The 24,835-nt window shown below is 50.4% G+C and overlaps 1 protein-coding gene and 1 non-coding gene across 2 annotated transcripts in view; one reads left to right on the top strand and one right to left on the bottom strand.

Annotated features, from left to right (window-relative positions):
* Positions 1-15,388, bottom strand: part of TEAD4 (TEA domain transcription factor 4) — a 59,594-nt gene extending 44,206 nt beyond the window's left edge. Inside the window, exon 1 of the mRNA XM_040233725.1 lies at positions 14,858-15,388. The gene's annotated coding sequence lies outside the window, so the exon portion shown is untranslated. The remainder of the gene's footprint in view (positions 1-14,857) is intronic.
* Positions 11,951-12,023, top strand: TRNAW-CCA. The gene has a single exon. It is a non-coding gene; the product is annotated as a tRNA-Trp (tRNA).
* Positions 15,389-24,835: the final 9,447 nt, after the last annotated feature.

Here is a 24,835-nt window from a genome sequence, read left to right as displayed (position 1 = left end):
ATAATAACAAAAGCTATTAATTTTTTTAAAAGGTAAAAAAGAATGTAGATATGTGGAACTGAATCACTGCTGTACAGCAGAAATTAACGAAGCATTGTAAATCAACTATACTTCAATAAAATAATTTTTAAAAAAGGTAGGGACTTCCCTAGCTGTCCAGTGATTAGGACTCCACGCTCTCACTGCTTGAGGGTACAAGTTCAGTCCCTGATCTGGGAACTAAGACCCCACCAGCCTTGAGGAACAGCCAAAACCAAAATTTTCTATATATATATATACATGTATATTTTTTATATACATACATATATATATACACACACACACATTTGGGGAAACTGGGCAGGTCGGGGGAATGGTGAGAGGGTTAAGCCTTGCAGCCTTGCATTTATTTCTCCTCTGGGCCCCTCTCAGGATTCTAACATAAAGCAAAATTCTCGAAAGTACTGGAGGCGAAAGGACTGAACCAACCCACTGGTGTCCCTCTGGGTGCCTGTCCCAGAATCCAGATCTCCCAAGGGATAAAGAGCCCGGAGTCTCTGAAAGTCCTCGAGTAGCGATTCCCCACGCTCCATTGCTCCCCCTCTTCCCCTGCAGAGTGCGGGATGGTGCCCAGCAGTCAGGACCCAGGCAGTGCCCAGGCTGGGCACCCCTGCAGCACAAGGCCCCGCCCAGGGAGGAGCAGGTGGGAGGCCTTGCTGTTGCTGGGAGAGCAACCCAGGACCTACGACATCAGCAAGCCAAGGGTGGGGGCAGAGGGAGCCCCATCCTCAGCTCTGACCACTGTCTGGTCATCCCTGGGCAAGGCCTGCCTGGCAGAATAGTGAGGACTCTGCATGTGGGCAGCACTCCAGCCCACAGCACACAGGAGTGGGATGGGCTGGATGGAGCTTGGAGAGAGGCAGGAGGCAGCACCCACCCCACCCCAGGTCATTTTCATAGGAATGTCCTCATGTCTCAGAGCCACCCCCCGGACCAGGGTAGAAATTCCAGTGGCCAGAGCCTTCGGACTCCAGGCCGAGGTCACACAACCCAGGACCCACCCTAACCCAGAAACTCACCCTGTGATTCCCTCCTGCGCCAGCCAGACACCCACCAGGCCCTTGCTCCTGCAGGCCAGCAAAGGCCCCACCTCCATACCAGGATGCACGGTCATCTTGTTAGGAAACGAGGCCATGTACTCGGCTGATACCCAGGCTTCACATAAGCATTTGTTGTTCTTGATGGGCTGCCCCAGCCTGGCCCAGTGACCACAGGGAAGTCTAGCACGGCCAGCCAGCACGGGCACCTAGAGAGATGCCACCGGGGTCTCCTGATCTGAGACAGATGCTGTGCAGGGCAGGACCTCACAGAAGACCGAGTTCATTTCTCACCTTATCAGGAGGTCTTTCTCTAAGGGACTCCCAACCCCCACCTCACAGGGTCCCACCTTTGCCCCTAAAGAAAAGTCAAGGTTCAGGACACCAAATTCGTGCACCACACCCACCATCTTTTTTTTCACACTTTATTTTTCTATTTTTATTTTATAATAGAAAAGTTTATGTTGTTTGCTGTTCAGTCACTAAGTCATGTCTGGTTCTTTGCGATCCCATGGACTGCAGCACTGCAGGCTTCCGTGTCCTTTACCATCTCCCAGAGTTTGCTCAAACGCATGTCCACTGAGTCGGTGATGCCATCCAACCATCTCATCCTCCATCCCCTTCTCCTGCCCTCAATCTTTCCCAGCATCAGGGTCTTTTCCAACGAGCCGCCTCTTCACATCAAGTGGCCAAAGTATTGGAGCTTCAGTTTCATCATCAGTCCTTCCAATGAATATTCAGGGTTGATTTCCTTTAGGACTGACTGACTGGTTTGATCTCCTTGCAGTCCAAGGGACTCTCAAGAGTCTTGAGTTTATAACAGCATATAGATGTATCATTATACATGTAGATGGTCTTCCCTGGTAGTTCAGAGGGGAAAGAATCTGCCTGCCAATGCAGGAGACAAGGGTTCAATCCCTGGGTTGGAAAGATCCCCTGGAGAAGAGCATGGCAACCCACTCCAGTACTCTTGCCTGGAGAATCCCATGGACAGAGGAGCCCGGTGGGCTACAGTCCATGGTGTTGCAAAGAGCCGGACACGACTGAGTGACTAAGCACAGCACACAGCACAGCATACATGCACATATGTATGAATATGTAATAAACTGGATAGAGGAAATAAAATATTCACTTTATTTTAGGCTGGAAGATCTTTATAGAGTTACGCTGGAAGATCATTTAGTCCTCTTCCAGTTATACCCCATTGTGATTTCTTACTTTTCTGATTATTTAAGAACATTTCCTGACATTTAAGAACATTGTTTAGGAGCTTCCCTGGTGGCTCAGCTGGTAAAGAATCAGCCTGCAATGTGGGAGAGACCTGGGTTCGATCCCTAGGTTGGAAGATCCCTTGGAGCAGGGTATGGCAGCCCACTCCAGTATTCTTGCCTGGAGAATCCCTATGGACAGAGGAGCCTGGTGGGCTACAGTCCCTGGGGTCACAAAGAGTCAGACATGACTGATTGACTACGCACACAAGAACATTGTTTACAATAAGACGTCAGGTTGTTACAAACACATTGGGATGCAATATCTAAGGTAATAATTATCTTAACAAAATGACATGTAGTGAGTACTAGAGACTAGGGACAGAAATAGCACTGGAAACTCCATGGATGAGAATGAGATGACAGGGGCTTCCCTGGTGGTCCAGTGGCTAAGACCCTGTGAGTCCAATGCAGGGGACCTGGGTTCAATCCCTGGTCAGGGAACTAGATCCCACATACCCTAACTAAAGATCCCATATGCTGTGGAACAACTAAGCCCGTGAGCCACAACTATTAAGCTTGTGCTTAGAGTCCCTGTTCAGTGACAAGAGAAGCCACTGCAATGAGAAGCTCACACACAGCAAGTGGAGAGTAGCCCCTGCTCGTTGAAATTAGAGAAGGCCTGCGCCGGAAGGAAGACCCAGAGCGGCCAAAAATAAATAAATACATAAAAATTTTTTAAAGATTGAAAATAATAAGCTTATAAATAATAAACTTATAAAAGAAAAAAGAATGAGATGATAAAACAGTATTATTCCTGATAAAGTTAATCACCATGTTCTCAAATAACAGGGTTTTTTGTTTTTGCTTTCTTACACATATCTCTTTTTTTATTGGAGTTATAAGTGGTTCAGTAGTAAATAATCTGTCCAGGTTCAATCCCTGGGTCAGGAAGATCGCTTGGAGAAGGAAATGGCAACCCACTCCAGTATTCTTGCCTGGAAAATCCCAGGGACAGAGGAGCCTGGCAGGCTACAGTCTGTGGGGTCGCAAAGAGTCAGACACAACTGGGTGACTCAGCACACATAGCTGCTTTACAACGCAGCGTCAGTTTCTGCCGTACAGCGACGAGAATCAACCCACCATCTTCTTTTGGAAATTTCCTCCTTAAGCGAGTTTTCCAAAAATCTATAAATCAGACATCTGAGAAGCGACTTGTAACCAGAATATTAAAGACAAAACAATCAAAAGAAAGAAAAAAATAGGCAAAAGATTTGGACAGACATTTCCCCAAGGAAAATGTATGAATGGCAAGTAACTAACCTGAAAAGTCAACAAGGAAATGCAAATTAAAACCGTGGCCTCGATGAGATTCTACTACACACCCTAGGGGATGGCGCAAACAAGCCAGAGGGAAACCAAACACCACCACGGGCTAGGACAGATACTGCGCGGAGCACGGCCACTCCACTGGGAGGAATGCAAGACGCAACACGTGGGAAAACAGTTCGGCAGCTTCTTTTTTAAGATTTTTTTTGATGTGGATCTCTCTTTTTTTTTTAAGTCTTTATTGAATTTGTTGACAATATTGCTTCTGTTGTATGTTGTTTTTGGCCACGAGGCATGTAGCATCTTGGCTCCTCGACCAGGGACTGGAGCCATCCTCCTTACAGTGGAAGCATAAAGTCTTAACCACTGGACCACCAGGGAGGTCCCTTGGCAGTTTCTTACACCATTAAACATACACGCACGGTGTGACCCAGCAGTCCCACTCTAAGTATTTATCCAAGAGAAATGGAGGCCTGTGTTCACAAAAAAATCAACACATCAGTGACGATAGCAGCTTACACAATCAACAAAGGCTGGAAACACCCCAAGTCCTTCAACCAGTCAGTGGCCAAGCACACTGTGGGATGTTGTATAATGAGATCCTTACAACTCAGCGTCTTCTGACCCACACACCACCTAGTGAAGGCCACAGAGCCCAAAGCTCCATGCGGTGTGATTCCACAGGAGGACAGGACCACAGGAGTGAGAGGAGATCAGAGAGGGCAGAGTGGGTAAGGGGCGACAGGGCTGCAGTATCAGGCAGTTGTCTGGGGAGATGGACAGTCATGGACCCTGATTATGGTGGCCACCACCCAACTCTGTACATCTGTCAAAGTCCATAGGACTGAGACTTCCCTACTGGTCCAGTGGCTAAGACTCAGCACTCCCAATGCAGGGGACCCCCATTCAATCACTGGTCAGGGAACTGGATCCCATGTTCTGCAGGCTGGATGGAAGACTGAAGATCCCACATGGTACAATTAAGGTCCAGTAGAGCCAAATAAGGAGAAGGCAATGGCACCCCACTCCAGTACTCTTGCCTGGAAAATCCCATAGACAAAGGAACCTGGTAGGCTGCAGTCCATGGGGTTGCGAAGAGTCAGACATGACTGAGCGACTTCACTTTCACTTTTCACTTTCATGCATTGGAGAAGGAAATGGCAACCCACTCCAGTGTTCTTGCCTGGAGAATCCCAGGGGAACCTGGTGGGCTACCGTCTCTGGGGTCGCACAGAGTCGGACACGACTGAAGCGACTTAGCAGCAGCAACAGCAGCAGAGCAAATAAATTCAAAAAGAAAGAGAAAAAGCCCACAGGACTGACACATCACAAGGAGTAAACTCTACTGCAAGTTGACAAGTAAACTTTTAACAAGTCCTCCTTATTCTGCCCAGAGGCCCCCAAATCAACCTCGTCATAAAGCCCAGTGATCCCCTACTTCCCCTCCCATTGTCTCATGACCACAGAGCTGCAATCACTACTACTTCTGTCTTCTTCCGGACGCTTCTCCCACTCGCTTCCTCCCTCCCTCTCTACTTCTCTCTGTCCCTCTTACACACAGCCGCACACACAGCTGTCAAATACCCATCCTTCAAAGTCAACCCGAGTACCTCCTCCTCCATGAAGCCTTCCCTGGCTGCTCCCTCTGCAAGTGGCAATGAATCCTCTTCCCTGGGCACCCCCTCAGCACTGATCAGTGCTTCTCCGTCGCCCTTCTTGGCGCACCCCCACAGGCTCTCAGTGTTTGCCACTCAGGGTGTCTCCCCTGCCTGCTGGGACACTCCTCGAGCACAGAGACCAGGCCCTCCCTTCCAGGTTCCCCCCACCACACCTGGCCCAGCGCCCGGCACACAGTGGGTACTCTGTGACTACTGTGGCTTGGCCAAGGGCAGGTGCAACCAGGGGGTTGGGGGTTGATTCCAAGACAGAGAGCTGGCACTGCTGGTGCTGGCGGAGCTCCAAGGTGGGTATCGGAAGCCACTGATCCTGTCTCCCTTCTTCTCCTGCACAAGCAGCAAGTACCAAGAGCTGGAAGCAGCCCCGCCTCCCATCCCAACTCGAGGTGCTGCCATTTACACCAGAGCATCTCACCACGCAGCAGAGCTCCGAGCCCCAAGCAGACAGACACCCAGGACACACCTCTTGAGGTCTGGACCCTGCCCTGTCCTGTCCTGTCCTGTCGCTGGGGTGCTGACATTTCTCTCCCATGAGGTGGCCCTCTTTGCAGCAACTGTGGATTAGCCCATCTGATCTGAACCCATTTCACTCTGTAGAACTAAGGGGCCACCCAGGGAGCACAGGGTCCCCCTACAACAGGGCTTTCCCAAGTTCATCACCACCTGCCCCTCTAGCCTGTCCAGGGGTTAAGGACCAGTTACAGGTCATTTATTTGATAAGCACTTTATAGAAAGTTTCTGGAGAAGGAAAGGGCAACCCACTGCAATATTCTTGCCTGGAAAATTCCATGGACAGAGGAGCCTGGCAGGCTACACAGTCCATGGGGTTGCAAAGAGAAGGACATAAAAAAGAAATGAAAAAGCAAAAAAAATAATAATAATAAATAATAAAAAACAAAACAAAGAGAAGGACACGACTGAGCAACTTACACTTTCACTTTCACTTTTATACAAAGTTCAATACGTGCCAGGCCAAAAAAAAAACAAGCACTTTACAAACATTGCCTAATTTAATCTTCACATCAACCATATGGGCTTGGCACTGTTATTGTTATTGACCCCATTCATAAGAGGGGTAAATAAGAGACTTCCCTGGTGGTCCAGTGGTTCGGACTCTGTGCTTCTGCTGCGCAGGGCACAGGTTCAATCCCTGGTCAGGGAGCAAAGACCCCGCACACTGCTAGGCAAGGCCAAAAAAACCAAAATGTGGAAATCAAGACACACTGAAGTCTCAAAACTTGCCCCAAGCCACATAGCTGATAAGACGCAGAAAGAGCAGGCCAGCTGTGAACCTACACGGTCCAAACCAGTGGCCAGTCACATGTGGCTGCCCGGCACTTGGAAAGACGAGCCGATGAGTACAGAACACAAGCTGGATCGCCAACCCTCTGTATGAGAAGCAACGTGAACAATCTCATTATATTGATTTACTATCGATTACACAGTAAGCGGTAATATTTCAGACACAGTAGCTTAATAATATATTATTAACACTCATTAGGTCAATTTCTTTTCGCTTCTTTAATGTGGCTCCCAGATAACATGCAATGTCACATTTCCATCGGACGGCACGGCTCTGCAGTGTGCTCAGGGCCGCTACCCGCCGCCAGCGCATCTTCCCCGGCCCCAGCCTCGGGGGCAGCCTGCCCCTGACAGCTGTCCACTCAGCTTTCACAGGGTGATGAGGGGCCATGCAGTGCCACCACGTCTCCCGCCTCGGACACTGCCTTCCCCCCCGCTACATCTCTCAGCCTCTCCTCCAGCATTACCTCCCTCTAGCAGGATGGATTTTCCAGAAAGCCCAAGTGGGAAATACGCCCCCACCCTACTGGTGGAGAAACTGAGGCCAGGACCACAAAGTGGAGGCGAGATCCCAGAGGTCACTAATGCTATCTCCCAGCCAGAGCGGAGACCTCCTGTGAAGTATCCCGAACACATTCTTCACAGAAATAGAAACTGGATGTGGATCTGCCCGGTCCTCCCTCCTCAAATGGACCGCAGATCAGACGGAGGGGTCTGCTGCTCCCGAAAACAGGGCTGCCTCCTGGGAGAGAAGTGCCAGCAGCCACCCTTGCTCCATCCTGACCGAGACAACCACAGCTCAGTGCTCCCTAGGTCTGGTGTGTCCACCCTCCAAAACCAGAAGAGGCTCCCAGTGTGGCCAGAGCACCGCAGTGGCCTCAGCCCTCCTGTCGCAGGCCCCTCCCACACCACTGTCTCCGCAGCGGAGAGCCAGATGGACCTGGGCACATGCCCCAACCCCACATTAATCTCCATGTAACTTCTTCCTCCTCTGTAACCTAAGTTATCTAAGTCACTTCAGTAGTGTCCGACTCTGAGACCTCCTGGACTGTAGCCTGCCAGGCCCCTCTGTCCATGAGATTCTCCAGGCAAGAACACTGGGGTGGGTTGCCATTCTTTTCTCCAGGGGATCTTCCTGATCCAGGGATCAAACTCGCATCTCCTGCATTAGCAAGCAGGTTTTTTACTACTGAGTCACCTGGGAATCCTCCTCTGTAAAGTAGAGGCTAAAAAAAACAACACAAAAATAAAAAATAAAATAATAAAAAAAGAACACAAAGCCTGTGTCACAGAGCTGCTACAAAGATTAAATGAGAGATTTTGAGAGAGATGCTTAGAATACTGCCTGGCATCCAGTAGGCACTTAATGAATGCTCATTTCCCTTCCCCTTCCTTCATCAACAAAAAACCTCAAGATTTTTCTCCTCACAAGGATTGACAGTAAGTTCCTATTCTATATAATTGATGTTCTGAACTTAAACGCACGATTTTACAAGTAAACTTTTTAGATTTCATCTTCAGATAGGCAAACACGCTAGATGTCAAGCAATTTTGAACTGGTTAAATATTGAAGGCAGTTTTTAAAAGTTCAGTAGGGCACAGTTAAATAAATTGTCATATGGTACAATATTGTTTGGGGCTTCCCAGATGGCCCTAGTAGTAAAGAACCCACCTGCCAACACAGGAGACTCAGGTTCGATCCCTGGGTCGGGAAGACTCCCTGAAGAAGGGAATGGCTACCCACTCCAGGATTCTTGCCTGGAGAATCCCAGGGACAGAGGAGCCTGGTGGGCTACAGTTCAGAGGGTTGCAAAGAGTCAGACACAACTTAGCGACTGAGCACATAGCGTTCAGTAGCTTAAAAAAAAAAAAAGAATAGAGTATAACTGCAATTATGCTATAATATACAGATTTGCATGAACACAAATTTGGAGGGACATATACCAAAATACCAACGGTACTCATCCTTAAGTAGTGGTCCTAGGTATTATTTTATGTATTTATTTTCCTGGCATTCTATACTGAGCATGTATTTATTTTAACTGAAAAAAAAATTTTTTTAATTTCTGAGTTCTGCTTAACCTCAGCCTCCTAGCCAATTGAGATGGTTCTGAATCCTGGTTCTGTCATCCTATGTGCTTGTTATCCTGAACACCCACAGAACTGATAAGAGGACAAAGCCAAAAAAAAAAAAAAGAGAGAGAGCCCTGTGACACATCACTACAGACCTCGCCCCAGGGTGACACGAGGTCGTACCAGGACACAGGGCGATCTTTCAGGCAGCTCCAAATCCCTCTTACCGCTCTTATCAGCCAGAACGCACTCAATTCTCTTGAACCCAAGAAAATCCTACACCCAAATTAGATTTTTTTCCCATGACTTGGTGAGTGAACACACGCTGGCTGCTAGCTTCCTCAAATTCATTTCTGAAGCCCCCCCAGACCGAATGCTCAAACATCTGACCTGGAATTTGGCAAAAGATCCATAAGAAGTACATCAACTAGTCTTGCCTTCTGTGTGTGTCCAATTCTTTGCCACCCCGTGGACTGTAGCCCGCCAGGTTCCTCTGTCCATGGGATTCTCCAGGCAATAATACTGGAGTGGGTTGCCACTTCCTCCTCCGGGGATCTTTCCAACCCAAGGATAGAACCTGTGTCCCCTGCTGGCAGGCAGATTCTTTACCGTCAGAGCTACCTGGGAAGCCTTGCCCCCTAGAAGGGTTGAACCAGGACAACGTGGGTTGCTCTGCCATGCTCAGCTCCTCCCACTGGTCAGGGCTCCTCCCAGGGCCCAGAAGCTTCTTTCTGGTTCCCAGAACCTGATCTGTGAGCACTGGCCACCTGAACTGAGGAAAAGCAAGTGGTCTGACTCGCTTCTCCCGAAGCCGCCTTAGCTCTCTCCCAGGTCGGCTCTGCTCTTACAAAGATGAAGGCTAGATAAGGGTGCTTCATCTCCCAGAACATCCTGCCACCTGCTCTGGGTAGGATCTCCCTCTGCCTGTCCTGGTCGGAATAATCCCTCTCTGTCTCCCAGCTGACCCAGACCAGTTGCCTCCCCACCCAGACCTCTGCCCACTGCCCAGTCAACGATTACTCGAGGCTCAACGCCAAGATGGCCGTCAGCCAGGAAGAAACAAGACTGGTCTTTTATCCCAGCCAGGCCCATTCACGCAGACATCCCATCCAGGGAGCTGACAGGAAGAGAGGACCGTGGTTCTGGTGGGAGTGAGCCCGGCTGGCAGACCCCAGGGACACCTCTGCTGAGAAGACACTGAGCAGGAGGTTCAGCCAGAGTGGGCTTCAGCGGCCCAGGTCTCTGAGTCAACAGCTCCTGCAGAGAAGACGCCCACCCTGTGTGTCAGCGGCCCCACCCCAGTGCCCTCTGCCCTGCCCCCAACGCCCTGCCTTTCCTCCAGGCCGGATGTGTATCCCCTCCCCCGCGACAGTCACCCAGCCTCAGCACAGCTCCATTTCCTGCCCCTGGTGACTCCTCTGAAGTCCATTGTTCCAATGAAGTTTGGGTCAAAGGAAGCCGAGTCCCACCCATGGGGGCCCGCCCACTCTCAGCAGGACGCACAGCAGGGAGCCGGGCCCATCCCCCTGATGGACGAAAGGCCAGAAGGTGTGGGCACCCTGGGGAGAAGGGGGCTGCAATTCCAGTGGCAATCTTCCCAAAGGGCCAGTCGCAAGAGCTGAGGCTCGGGGACCACACCTGGCAGGAGCTGGCTGTTGTTCAGTCACCAAGTTGTGTCCCACTCTTTGTGACCCCAGGGACTGCAGCACGCCAGGATTCCCTGTCCTTCACCAGCTCTCGAACTCATGTCCGTTAAGTCGGTGATGCTAACTAACCCCCTTCATGGATCACAGCCTTGTCGTGGCGACTTGCCCCGAGAACCCCATGGACATGAACAGTATGAGAGGAAGTGGCTAGAATCTCTTTGCTGTCCACATGACAAAACCAGAAACGTAGGAAGAACTGTCATTTCAGGAAAGGTCAAGGCAAAGCTGGAATGAGATCCTAGAGCTGGAGGCTGTGCCAGCGACACAGCGCTGCCCCCACGTCCACCTGGGCCCCGAGCTGGTCACACCGCCAGGAGGGGGGGCCGACAGCAGCTGTTCAGCTACAATTTCAGAGCCTGAAAGGGAGCTGTGGTCTCAGCCGCTGCCAGCAACAGGTCACAGGGGGCAAAGGCAGGCAGGCCACCCGGGCCCAACCTCGGCGGCAGGAAGGCCATCACGTCCTCCACTGCCACTCTCTGTGACAGTCACCCGTACAAGGCCGGGACGGAAGTCCAAGCCGGCTGTGCTCCGCATCCCAAGAGACCTGGAAGGACAGGGACGCTTCTCACCTGGCTAAGTGAAGCAGACCCAGGAGGAGAAAGGCGGGAGCATTTTAAAGATCTCTTGTGGGAACTCCCTGGCAGTCCAGTGGTTAAGATCCCGAGCTTCCACTGCAGGGAACACGGGTTCGATCCCTGGTCAAGGAACTAAGATCCCACATGACACCACTGCGGCAAAATAGGAAAAAAAAAAAAAGACCTCTTGAAGTCCCTGCCCCCTTCCAGAGGTCATTCTCAGGTTCCACAGTTCCTAAGGGAGTATTTCTGCCCAAACAAGCTTATCTGAGCCACAAGATGGGAGACATCCCCAGGCGGAATGCTCCAGACTCCACACCTGTTAGACCAAGGTGGCCAGTGGTCTGGGCATTTCCACCCACAGAGCAGGAGAGAGAAGGCAAGGCATCAGAATGGACCAGAGTGGAGCTCCAGTCCTAGCTCTGCCACTCACCAGCCATGAGACCTTAAGCAAGTTATGGTCCCACCAGGGCCTCAGTTTCTCATCTTTATATTTATTATTTTTAAAAATTTTATTGAAGTATAGTTGGTTTACAACATTGTACTAATTTCAGGTGCATAGCAAAATGATTCAAATATATATATCAAATATATATATATGTTTTAGATTCTTTTCCATTATAATTTATTATAAGATACTGAGTAGAGTTCCCTTTCTACAGTAAGTACTTGTTTATCTATTTTATACAAAATAGTGTGTATCTGCTAATCTCAAACTCCTAATTTATCCCTCCCCCACTCATTTTCCCTTTGGTGACCATAAGTTTGCTTTCTATGTCTGTGAGCCTATTTCTGCTTTGTAAATAAGTTTTTTTCTACCATTTTTTTTAGATTCCATGTGTAAGTGGTATCACACAGTATTTGTCTTTGTCTGACTTACTTCACTCGTATAAAAATGTCTAGGTTCATCCATGTGCTGCAAATAGCATTATTTCATACTTAATACTTTTTATGACTAAGTAATATTCCATTGTGTATATATACATCTTCTTTATCCATTGGGCTTCCCTGGTGGCTCAGAGGTTAAAGCGTCTGACTCCAATGCAGGAGACCCAGGTTCGATCCCTGGGTCAGGGAGATCCCCTGGAGAAGGAAATGGCAACCCACTCCAGTATTCTTGCCTGGAGAATCTCATGGACAGAGGAGCCTGGTAGGCTACAGTCCATGGGGTCGCAAAGAGTCGGACACGACTGAGCGACTTCACTTTCTTTATCCATTGATCCATCGATGGACATTTAAGTGGCTTCCATGTCTTGGCTACTGTAAACAGTGCTGCTATGAACATAGGGGTACATGTATCTTTTCTGATTATAGTTTTCTCTGATATATGCCCAGGAGTGAAATAGCTAGATCATATACTAACTCCATTTTTAGTTTTTTTTTAAGGAATCTCTATACTCTTCTCCACAGTGAGTGCTTCCCATCTTTAATACGAGGGGGGTTCGGTGCTGACATTAGAGTTCTTTAAAGTTTAGCAAGTTCACCCTGGGTCAAGGCAAAGCTGGAATCTGAACATGGAGACCCTGTGCTGTTCAGTGACAAAGCCCAAACCCCACCTACACCTGGGCTGCTGGCTACCCTGGTTCCTAAACCCGAGATAGGAAACCTGTAGGGTTCAGTGTACAGTAAATACTTGATCCATTTTGGTAAATAATCATGAATGACAGGGCAGGGTTTAGCAAAGGTGTTCAGGAAATTTCCTGGATAAAGGGGTTCTGTGGTGAAATACGGTTAGGAAACACTGGCTGTTCCTGCACTGTACAAGTTGCTCTGCAAACACTGAATTTTCCCCATGAAAACTTCTTGGATAGATGTTAATTACCCCTCCCCCATTACTCATCAGGACACTGAGCCCAAAGCCTTAAAGGTAGTAATTGTCAGGATTTATACCCTGCTATGTCTGGCCCCAAACCTGAGTCCTTTCTATTACATCTATAGACCAGACACCCTCGAAGCCCCACCCATACACCTGGCCTGAGCAGGTGAAGGAGGAGGTGGCTCCCAGCAGAATATCTGTGTCCTCAGGGTGGATGGAGGACCAGTGGAAGTCCCCACCCCTCAGGGCATCTCGGCCCTTCCTTGCAAGAAGCCCTGAAGGTTATGCCCACAGCATCTTGTCATGGGATGAAGAGATAATTCAAGGATCAGTCGGTGGCCCCCCACCCTCCTCGCATGCTGTCAGTCTCAAACTTCTGCCCATCTCCTGGGCACTGGGGCTCTCGCCCCACCCAGTTCTACCCTCTGAAATGTTTCCAGTGGTAAAACTCCAAAGGGAGAGAAAACAGAAAGCACAGCAGAAAGGAAGAGATGAGGAAACAGCTATCCAGAAGGGCCTCCCCACGGGTCAGCCCAGTGAATCAGAGGCAGCCTTCCCCACTAGGAGGGCAGGAAAACATTCTCACTACATCCCAGTGCCTGGTGGTCCAGTCAGTCATCAAGAATGAGGGTCCTTCCATTTGACCCCCAGGCGGCTCCAAGGAGAGCTGGACCAGTAGTTCAATTTCCCCCTGTCCTTGGAGGCAACTTTAAAAGCACTGTCTAGACAATACTATATGATATTACTCACATGTGGAACCTAAAAAATACAACAAACTAGCGAATATAACATAGGACTCACACATATAGAGTCGACTATTGGTTTCCAGTGGGGGAGTCGGGGGTGGAAGGAGCAAGCTAGGGATGGGGGAAAGGCAGGTACAAACTATTGAGTGTCAGACAGGTACAAACTCAAGGACGTATTGTACAACACGGGGAGTATAGCCAGTATTGTTGTAACTGCAAATGGAAAGTAACTTTTACAAATTGTATATTTTTTTAATTTTTTAATTAAAAAAAATAAAAGCACTGCCTACACAAATCTCAAGATGCAAAATGAGCTCTTTCTGGGGGGAGGGTGTCCAACCCCTCCCACAAACATGCCCAAGTCTCACTATCAACAACCCACCCCATCACGGAAAGGCAAGAATCTCAGCTTCCCTAAACTTTCTACCAACCTGTTCCCTAAACTCTTCCAGGCAAGAACAAAACCGACCTCCCCAGAAAGACAGCTGCCTGCGAGAGGCAGGTGTGCACAGCCTCCCTGCAGCTTCGCGGGTCCAGGGCGAATGAAGCCTGGGGACCACACAGCCCCACAGTCACCGCCAGCTCCTTGGGCAAAGACACCACCAGAGACTCGGTGTCCTGCCCCCGCTCCTGCAGGGAGGGAGGACCGTCCCGCCCAGGAACATCCTCACGGGGGAAACACACACTGAGAGACGTGGCATCTCGCTAGTCCTCCAAGACGCTCAGCTTACAGACAAACAGCGCTTTTCTCGGGTGGAAAGGCGCTCCCGTTCAACACAAACATGCCTCCTGGAAGGTAGGTGATCTCATCGGCGAGCAGGTATCACCCTCAGACACCCGGAGCTAAGGAGGCGGCACAGTCGCACGCCACGTGAACTCATCACTGACCTGCCAGGTCTGGCCCTGAACTCCCTCTCCCCTCGACACACAAGTGCACAGAGGCGCGAGTCCCGGGTCTGCTCGCCCTCCGGGGAAACGTTCGCTTCGGGCTGTGGAGCTCTGCTCTCCAGACTCGCTGGCCTCCAGCACGGAACGCACCACGCTTCTCAAGCTCTGGGAAACGGGGACCTTTGGCGGAGGTCTTCTCCGCTCTCGCAAAGCCTCGGCTTGAAATCGCCAGGACACCCTTTCCAAGCTCGAGAGGCGCCCAGCAGAAGGGAGGCGCGGGCGCTGGGGCTCTTTTCGGCCGCCGGCGACCTGGGCTCGGCCTCCGGTCTTTTCGGCTCCGCGCGCTCCCCTTACTCCTGGCCCTCGCGCCCACCCCAGCCTCGCGGTTCGCGCGACTCCACGTGCCCGGCTCGCCCCCAAGTCCGATCCCGGGTGAGAGCTCCTCCCGCGCCGCCGTCTTACCGGTCCCAGGGTGCGGGGAGGTGGGCGGGTACGCGGAGCCAGCCCCGCGGAGTCCGCCGCGGCGCCGCTCTTCCAGCCGCGGCTCCGCTGAGGTCCGGCGAGGCGGGCGAGGGCGCTGCAGAGACAACGCGGGGTCAGCGAGCGGAGACCCGGGCTCCGGCCCCGGGCCGACCGGCTGAGCCGGGATGAAGGCGGATCGCGGGACGGAGCCGACTCCGCGCGGGCCCAAACCCAGCTCGCCCCGCCCGGCGCGCGGTACTCGGTGCGCGGTGTCCGGTGCGCGGTGTCCAGCGCGCTGTGGCCGGTGCGCGGAGCGGGGCGGAGCAGAGGGCGGAGTTTTCCCAGAAGGGGACTGACGGGAAAGCTCGGGCGATCCCTATTCCTGGCGGGGTGAGTCAACGGGAGAGGAAGGGAGCTGGGGGAACAGAGCGCGCGCGGGAGGGCGGAAGGGAGGGAAGCGGGCGAGCGGAGACGGGAGAGGGGGACGGCGGGCCCGGCGCGCAGGTCCCAGGCGGGAAGCAAAGAGCGCCCGCGGCGCGGCCGAGGGGCGCGGCGGCCGGGCCACTCACCTGGGGGACGCGGCAGCGCGGCGGAGCCGGGAGCTGCGGGTTCTCCCCGCCCCCGGCCTGGGGTTTGAAAGGAGGAAGCCTGGAATGCGCGGAATGAGGGCTGGAATGAGATGCGCGCGGTCGAGGGCGGGAGCTGGAGGGAGTGGCGGCCCAGCCCCGGGCCCTCGGGGAGGAGACTGGGACGCGGGGAGGGGCCGCGGGCTGGGCGGGCCGGGGGCGGCCGCGGGGACCCTCGGCTGTGACCTCGGCATCCGGCTCGGGCCGGGGCCATCGCCCGGCACACGTGCTTCCCCTTTGATCTCAGCCCCGACTCTCCTCCTCCTCCCCGGGCCCGGGTTCCCGCCCCTCCTGGCCAGTCCCCCGCTCTCTGCCCAGGCCGGAACCCTTCCTCCCGACCCTGCGGGCCGGGCTCTGGCCTCGCGCCCGGCCCCCTGCTCGCCTCTCCCTCCGCGCCAGCCCCGAAAGGCCGGGCAAGGGCGGGCGTCCAGCGCGCGGGCAGCTGCGCCCTTCTTCCCTACGGCGTCCATCCACCTGGGACCCCGGTCCGGGGCCCAGGACGCAGGAGCTCCGCGCGCCCACAGGTGCCCTCCCCGCAGGATCTTTTGGCCGCTCGCCTCCGCCCGGCGCCGGCCTGCATCACGGTCATCGCTGAGAGCCGCGCACGAGGGGAAGGGATGCCAATGTGACGGGCGTGTGGCGTGGCCGGAGACGCGTCTAACCCTGATCCTGCGTCTGTCACTCGCCCACCGGACACTGGAACAGCGAAGGATAAGACCTCAGCACCTGCCCTCTCAGAGCTTATCACTGAGCTGGGAAGACTCGATCTATTGTGGAGCATCGCCAGAAAGTGGGGAGTCTGCGTCTTAAATACGCCAGGATGGGTTTAGCCATTGGGTTTGTTTTTCGGTGTTTTGTTTTTGTTTTTAAGTCTTCAGAAGATACTGGCTTGACACAGGGTGCAATCACAGACCTCAGTCACCCTTCTTGCTGGGAGGTTGAAACCAGAGGACTTTTATCTTTTTCCAAAACTCAGGTCCAACCTCCCTGGAGCCTTATTGCTTAACCCTGTGCTGTAGTGGGTGTCCAGATCTTACCTCCCTTACCAAACAGAAACTTCCTTAGAGACAGACTAAATGTCTGATTTATCTTTCACCCAGCTCCGGCTTGGTGCCTGGGATAGATAAGTGTATAATAAATATTAAGTTAAAAATGAAAAAGCAGAAAGCCACTGCCACAGATCTTGAAAAGAAAGTGCTACAAATGCTGAAGTGACTTCCAAGAGAGATGTTCCAATGGTGTGTGTTTTTAATAATTTTATTTCTTTAATTTTGGCTGTGCTGTGTCCACTGCATGGGCTTTTCTCTACTAACTGGGAGCAGGGGCTGCTCTCTAGTTGCAGTGTGCAGGCTTCTCATTGCAGTGGCTTCCCTTGGTGCAGAGCACAGGCTCTAGGGCTCAGTAGTTGTGGAGTCCAGGCTCTAGAGCACAGGCTCGGTAGTTGTGGCACACAGGCTTAGTTGCTCCGCGACATGTGGGATTTTCCCAGGTCAGGGATGGAACCCCTGTCTCCTGCATTGATAGGTAAACTACCGCTGAGCCACAGGGAAGCGCCCAGTGGCCTTTTGAGCATCACAGCATCACTGACAAAGTATTGAGTCTCTTGAGGTGGAGATTTTGAAGGAAGCAGGTCTCATTTGCATATAAATTCTGGTCTGTTTGTTAACTAATGCAACACATCAGGGCTTGGTCACAGCTCCTCCACATGAGACATGTCTACAGCTCAGGACAACAGGCAGGCACTCAGTTCAGTTCAGTTCAGTTCAGTCACTCAGTCGTGTCTGACTGTTTGCGACCCCATGAATCACAGCACGCCAGGCCTCCCTGTCCATCACCAACTCCCGGAGTTCACTCAGATTCATGGCCATCGAGTCCGTGATGCCATGCAGCCATCTCATCCTCTGTCGTCCCTTTCTCCTCCTGCCCCCAATCCCTCCCAGCATCAGAGTCTTTTCCAATGAGTCAACTCTTCGCATGAGGTGGCCAAAGTACTGGAGTTTCAGCTTTAGCATCATTCCCTCCAAAGAAATCCCAGGGTTGATCTCCTTCAGAATGGACTGGTTGGATCTCCTTGCAGTCCAAGGGACTCTCAGTGAGGCACAAATGGTGAGCACTGGCTACTTAGTATAATAACCATTTGTTGAGTGACTGTGAGCTTTGAGCCCCATAGAGGAACCCAAGGGAAAGCTCAGAAAATCCAAGTTATAGAGGTGACTAGCGGAGGAGCCTGGTTGGCTGCAGTCCATGGGGTTGTGAAGTCAGACACGACTGAGCGACTTCCCTTTCACTTTTCACTTTCATGCATTGGAGAAGGAAATGGCAACCCACTCCAGTCTTGCCTGGAGAATCCCAGCGACAGGGGAGCCTGGTGGGCTGCCGTCTATGGGGTCACACAGAGTCGGACACGACTGAAGCGACTTAGCAGCAGCAGCAGCAGCAGCAGTGACCTAGATCTTGAAGGATAAATGAGAGCTTACTGAATTGAGTCTGGAAGACTCAGGAAGGCTGGTGGTCTGTACTTGGGTTTGGGGGTTGGGGAGCGTGGTGGGACGGTGGGAGGAGGGAGGAGGTTAGGAAAAGTCTGGTAATCAGGAGTGGCTGCAGAACAGAAGGCAGGGAGGATGGATTGCAACAGCAGTGTCAGCTGTGTGGTTTGATATTATTTCCATTCCTTTAATTTTTTTTAATTAAAAAAATTATTTTTTAATTTTTAAAGTTTTTTCGACCCATATTATGTGTGCTCAGTTGCTTCGGTTGTGTCTGACTCTTTGCGATCCTATGGACTGAAGCCCACCAGGCTTCTCTGTCCCTGGGATTCTCTAGGCAAAAATACTGGAGTGCATTGCCATGCCCTCCTCCAGGGGATCTTCCTGACCAAGGGATCGAACTTGTGTCTCCTGGGTCTCCTGCATTGCAGGCAGATTCTTTACTGCTGAGCCACTGTGTTAATAAATTTTTTTCCAACCATATTATGGTCATAGTTAAATTATCCATGTGATACTGTGTTAAACAAACTCAGCCACATCCATGTGATAGTATTTTTTAAATAAGATTTTTTAAAATAAACCCAACAAACATTCTTGATATAATAAGTGAAAAAGCGGATTTAAAAAAAAAATAGTGTATGTAGGATGATCCTGGGTTTTTTTTAATTTTTTATTTTATATTGGAGTATATAGCTGATTTACAGTGTTATATCCTGTTTTTAAAAAATAAATTGAAAGGTATTTTCGAGTGATTATCTCTGACAGGTTGACGATTAAGGGGCTTTCTTTGTCATTTTGTTATTATTTATAACAAACGTACTTCTTTTATAATGGGGGGTTGTGGGTGAGATGTGACTGGAACTATATGTCTAAGTGAAAAAAAGTGAATAGGAAAGTCACTCTATCTTGTCCCGACTCTTTGCAACCCCATGAACTGTATGTAGCCTACCAGGCTCCTCTGTCCATGGGATTCTCTAGGCAGGAATACTGAAGTGGGCTGCCATTCCCTTCTCCGGGGCATCTTCCTGACCCAGGGATCGAACCTGGCTCTCCTGCATTGGGAATGTGGAGTGTTAGCCACTTTATCATATGTCTAACCCTGCCCTAATTTTTCCATATCTTAAAAAAAAAAAAAAATGACTGGATTTAATAGCCTAATACAAAGCTGACCAGGGCAGAATCAAGAGAAGATTACTGCCTAGTCTTTAGGTCAGAGGAAGATGCACTAATTTAGAGATGTCCCTAAAGCATGCCCCCTCACCCTCGGCTTAAAAGTGGGATGCTGCTGACTTGGTGCTGGAGTGTGAGTGCTGTGACTCTGGGTCCTTTGCTTTTTTAAAAGTGTTTAGTTATTTGTCTGCACCCAGTCTTTGGTGCAGCACACGGATCTTTAGTCATGGCATGTAGGATCTAGTTCTCTGACCAGGGGTCAAACCCAGGCCCCCTGCGTTGGGAGCAGGGAGTCTTAGCCACTGGACTCCCAGGGCAGTCCCCAGCCACTCCTGTATTTCCTTTTGCTCTTTTCCCTTAAGAAGACTCCTCACTCCGTATCATCTCCGCTGCATCGTGTATTGAAGGGCAAAACAGTCCGACTTTTATCAAAGCTGCAAGCTTTCTTTTCCTCTATAGAATAAAAGCAGTCTGTAATTTGAAAAGCATAGTATTAGTCCTGTTATCTCTTCATCAAAGAGAAATGTGGACAAGCTAGACTCCAGGTCTACCATGGAGGGGACAGTATGTGCCAGGAGCTGAGTTGTGCTTCCTCCCCCCACCCCCAACCCCCAACCCATCTGTTGAACTCTTAATCCTCAGTACATCAGAATGGGATTGGATATGGAGACATCTTTAAAGAGGTGATTAAGTTAGAACGAGGTCTTTAGGTTGGCCTAATCCAACTTGCCTGGATCAGGGCCCTTCCTAATCTTCTTTGTGAGAAGAGATTAGGATGAAGACTTCTCACAGAGGAAGGACCACGTGAGGACATGGAGAGAGGATCCATCTCTAAGCCAAGGAGAGGGGCCTCAGGAGAAACCAAGCCTGCCTACACCTTGACCTTAAACTTGCATCCTCCACAACCGTGAGGGATAAATTTCTGTGTAAGCCACCCCATCTGTGGTACTTTGTTACGGCAGCCCATGCAAATGAATGCGGTATCCAGACTGAAACGAGACGCTTGGTGTCTGGAGCCCAGAGGTGAAGCTTTCTCACCTCTGGTTACAGTTCTTCAGAAATTTTTCTGAGGGTCCCAGAGCATAGTTAGGATCCAATATTCGGGATCTTCCTGGAAAAAAAACTCAGAAGGGAGGGAAGGCTTCCTCCAGCCTTACTGTTAAGAGTTTCATTTTCAGTGACTCTGATATTTTGGCAACGAAAGGCAACAGAAGTCACGTTTTATGTGGTTACTGGGGAGTTTGAACAATAACAGTTCAGCCGAGACTAACTATGACCCTGGGGACACTTAGGTGTCTGAACCTGTCTCCTGTCACGTGGGTTTCCATCCCACCAGGACGGAGCATGGATACGGTCCTTGGCACTGTCCCAGGTAGGCACTAGTGATGCACAGATGTCAGCCCTGCCCTGCAAGCTGCTGACATTCTACTGGGGGAGCTAGACAAGCACCGCTTCCACTGAGAGGACACCTGGTGAACAGAGGTTACATTTGCGGAACCTGAGGTTGACGTTTCTGTGGACCCCCATTCTCCGACAGATCATTTTAGAATGATGAAGTGTTCTTTATCCACACAATCCAGTATGGTAGGTGCGAGCCACGTATGGCTACTGAGCCCTTGAAGTGTAACTAGTTGACTAAATTTTAATTGGAATAGTTCCATGGGACTAGCAGTGACAGAAAGCACAGCTGGGCACCATCCAAAAGGAGACACTCAACCAGCAGGTAGATGACACCTGCAGAGCAAAGGGGAGAACTTGGGACTGTGGGAGATGCCAAGCGTAGTAATGCCAGGGGAGTTAGTGAGTTACTTATTACAGTAAATAACAGGTCCCTGCAGCACTGAATATACTTAAAACACACTGATACAATTTCTCAATGCTCAAACTGTACATGCATGGGGGACTATGTAAAAGCAATACGGTACTTCCCTGAGTGAATGAAATACTGTAGCCTATAGACAGGTACGTGCACATCTGAGAGACACTGCAGCCTCAGTCCCAGACCACCGCAATGAGGCAGATATCAAAATAAAGTGAGCCACATAAATGCGGGGCTTTCTCAGTACATACGGTAAAAGTTATGTTTATACTATACAGTAGCCTGGTAACTACGCTGTGCAACAGCATTATTATGTCTAGAAAACAATGCTCATACTTTGATTTTAAAATATTTTATTGTTAAATGACAATCGGCATCTGACAACACAAGGTTGCCACAAAACTTCAATTTGTGTAAAAAAAAAAACACACACACACAAAAACAGTGTCAACAAAGCATAATAAAACAGTAAAATAAGGTATGCCTCTATAAGGAAGGACTGTATTTATTGATATGGAAACATCTCCAGGATATATTAAATGAAAAAAAGCAAGCTACTGAACCAAGTCCTGAGGATGGGAAAGATTGAAGGCAGGAGGATAAGGGGGCAGAAGGACAGAAAATGAGATGGTTGGATGGCATCACCGGCTGGATGAACATGAGTCTGAGCAAACTCCAGGAGTTGGTGATGGACAGGGAAGCCCGACATGCTGCAGTCCATGGGGTCGCTAAGAGTTGGACACGACTGAGCGACTGAACTGAACTGGACTGAACCAAGTATGTATTATGCTACCTTTTGTGCACAAAGATTGGGAGATTACAAATACATTTTTATTTTTGCATGAAGAAACACTGGAAAGATACACTGGAAACTAAAATTGGTCAACTGTGAGAGTATGACAGGGCGAGAGAAACAGAAGAAGGGGACAGGTATGGGAGGAGGCTTTAACTGTATCAACACTTTTTGAACCACATGAAATCATCAGTATTTAAAATTTGTATCCATATGTGACACAGGATAACAAAAGACTGACCAAAGGCAAAATTGGGACGTATTTCTAAGGGCATCCTTCTATCTTACCCTGATTGAGTCCACACTAGGCATGCATCAGCACCCTAGAAATTCCATCTAGACCCACTCTTCAAAGCTTGATCTAAGTCCCAGCCCCCTCTGCCTGTCACCCTTCTTTCCTCTCACAGCATCCTTCCTTCCTTACTTCCCTGCCCCCAGACTATGGAAGAAAGGGAACTACTGATTATTCTTGGAGTCTCTGAAAATCACAAGGGACAGAATCTAGGTGGATGGTATTTAACCAGATGTTAAAACCCCGAGGTTTGAGAACCACTAGATTACACCACCATGTATAATAAAAAGTTGGAACAGACCAGGAAAGTCCCACTTCCACCCTAGCCCCCACCAGCTCTGCCCTCCACGTGGCTCACTCTTCTTGTGCCCAGGCTCCTGGGTCTCAGCTTGGCCCCATGCATGGGAGAGTGGACCTGATAGACAGAAGGACTCGGTAGAGCCAGAGAAGACCACGGAGGCCTACTTTGTATTTGAAATATTTCAGAAACTTGCATTAATCTCAGGGCATTTTTTTTTTTTTTTTTGGCATGGGCTGTTCCTTCCAGTAGGAGAAAATGAAAGTGTTAGTCGCTCAGTTGTTTTCGACTCTTTGCGACCCCATGAACTGTAGCCTGCCAGGCTCCTCTGTCCATGGAATTTTCCAGGTAAGAATACTGAGAGAGGGGTACCAAGTCAGGAAGGCAAGGTAAGCTCAGGCCTGAGACCACAATAGGAATGTTTAGCTCCCTAGTTAAGTCACCCTGTTTTCCTTTCCTTGGGCCATAGTCCCTGGAAAACTTTATGAGCATTTATAAACCATTTTGTGTAACTGCATGGCTAAAAAAAAAAGTCAACTGAGATGCATTATTCCGTTTGTAAAAAGACACTAGTAAAAATGAGAACATTGATATCTGCCTAGGCATTTGGTGCCGGAGCCCAGGCGTTCTGCCTGGAGTCCGTCCACTCTCTACCATCCAGAAACACTACTGTCCCTAGAGCTTCTAGAGTTGTGTTGATCCTGAAGCACAGAGTGCCTAGTAAGCACAGGACAATAGGGTCTGGGCCTTGGAATCTGTTCCTTACTGCACTTGTAACATGCCCCCTGGGTCAGCAGGTGGTGCTAGGGAGCTGCCCACAGTTTAGGGAGGTGCTGTTGCTCAGACTCTTTGCAGCCCCCTAGACTGTTAACCCACCAGGCTACTTTGTCTATAGTTGCCATTACTCCAGGGCATCTTCCCGACCAGGGATGGAGGGATGGAACCCATGTCTCTTGTCTGAACTGGCAGGCAGATTCTTTACCACTAGCACCACCTGGGAAGCCCGGTGGCTTAGGAGGGCTTGCCTGAAAACTTCACAGGCAGTGCGCTGCCCCCCAGACTGGGTTTGTGCAGAGGGGAAGAGCCATGAGACTTACAGAGCACACAGTGACTAAGACAGCTACCTGATAGAGCGTGGGGAAAGGGGCAAACTAGCCCATGTGCCCTTGGCCAAGAAATGTGTGAGGCCAGCCCATGCAGAGGGGAGCTGGAGGCTGAGGGGGGGCAGTTCTCAACATCCAAGGGTTTTCTCCGGGAACAGTTGTAGCCAGTGGTTGGGAAGCGGCTTCCTCAGTTGCAAGGTCACGCCCTTCCCCAGGTGTGCTCCCCTCAGTCCAGTCTCCCCTCCCCAGGTTTCTCCAGCTACAAACAGTGGAACAGCCAACAGCAGCTGTGCAGGAAGAACCAGAGCACATGACTGAAAACACGCTGTGGGGTCTTGGGTGACTGTGGGTGTGGGCAGGGAGGACTGGGCTCACTTGAGGACAGGAAATCCTGTTAATAACTCTAACTCCTCAATCTACAGGAGAGGCAAATCCCTGGCAGAAGAACCAGAACCAGGGACTCTGCCCGATTTGACCGTTGCTTTATTTCTGTACTCATGTTGCTATCTAAAGGCAGTGAACTGATACTCGTTCATTTCTCTCACCTAACCTTCCACTCAAAAAGAGCCTTGTGTAGAGGGACGGGATGGGGTGGGGGGTGGGAGGTTCAAGTGAGAGTGAACATATATATACCTATGGCTGATTCATGCTGATGAATATGATGGAAACCAACACGATATTGTAAAGAAATGATCCTGCAATTTAAAATAAATTTTAAAGAGCCTTTTGCAGGCTTATTCAGATGTTTGAAAATCACCTGCTGCTATCTTTCATATCAATGACCACTGATATTATTCTTGGCTATTGAAAAGTGTGTAAAACTGGGTCACAAATAACCTGTTTGGCAAAAAAATCAAGTGAAAAAGAAAACCCAAGCTGTACACATCAGACTGACCCCAGCCCTCACCGTGATGTGACTCTTCCCGCTTCTTCCACAGGACTCATCCCGTGACCCTAAGAGCAGGAAGGCCTCGCCAGGACTTGTGAACATACTCCTTTTAACTTGTCTGTAGAAGGAAGCCTTAAATGTGACCACTGAGAACTGAGAGTCCCTTCATTCTGTTTTTTTCTGCTGGGAAATCAGGAAGGTGACCCAGGAAGCTGACGGGTGCAGGCACCACCCTCTGGGCCCCCTCAGTCTCAGCCCCATCATCTGTCCTCTGAGCCCCCTCAGTCTCAGCTCCCTCGCCTTGCCCTCTGGGCCCCCTCAGTCTCACATCCATCATCTGTCCTCTGGGGCCCCCTCAGTCTCAGCTCCATTGTCTGGCCCTCTGGGCCCCCTCAGTCTCAGCTCCATCATCTGTCCTCTGGGGCCCCCTCAGTCTCAGCTCCATCATCTGTCCTCTGGGGCCCCCTCAGTCTCAGCTCCATCATCTGTCCTCTGGGGCCCC

This window comes from Oryx dammah, unplaced genomic scaffold (assembly GCF_014754425.2).
Source record: "Oryx dammah isolate SB20612 unplaced genomic scaffold, SCBI_Odam_1.1 HiC_scaffold_29, whole genome shotgun sequence".
Lineage (NCBI taxonomy): Eukaryota > Metazoa > Chordata > Mammalia > Artiodactyla > Bovidae > Oryx > Oryx dammah.
Note: the sequence above shows the minus strand (reverse complement) of the source record. Positions and strands in the feature narration are given on the sequence as shown.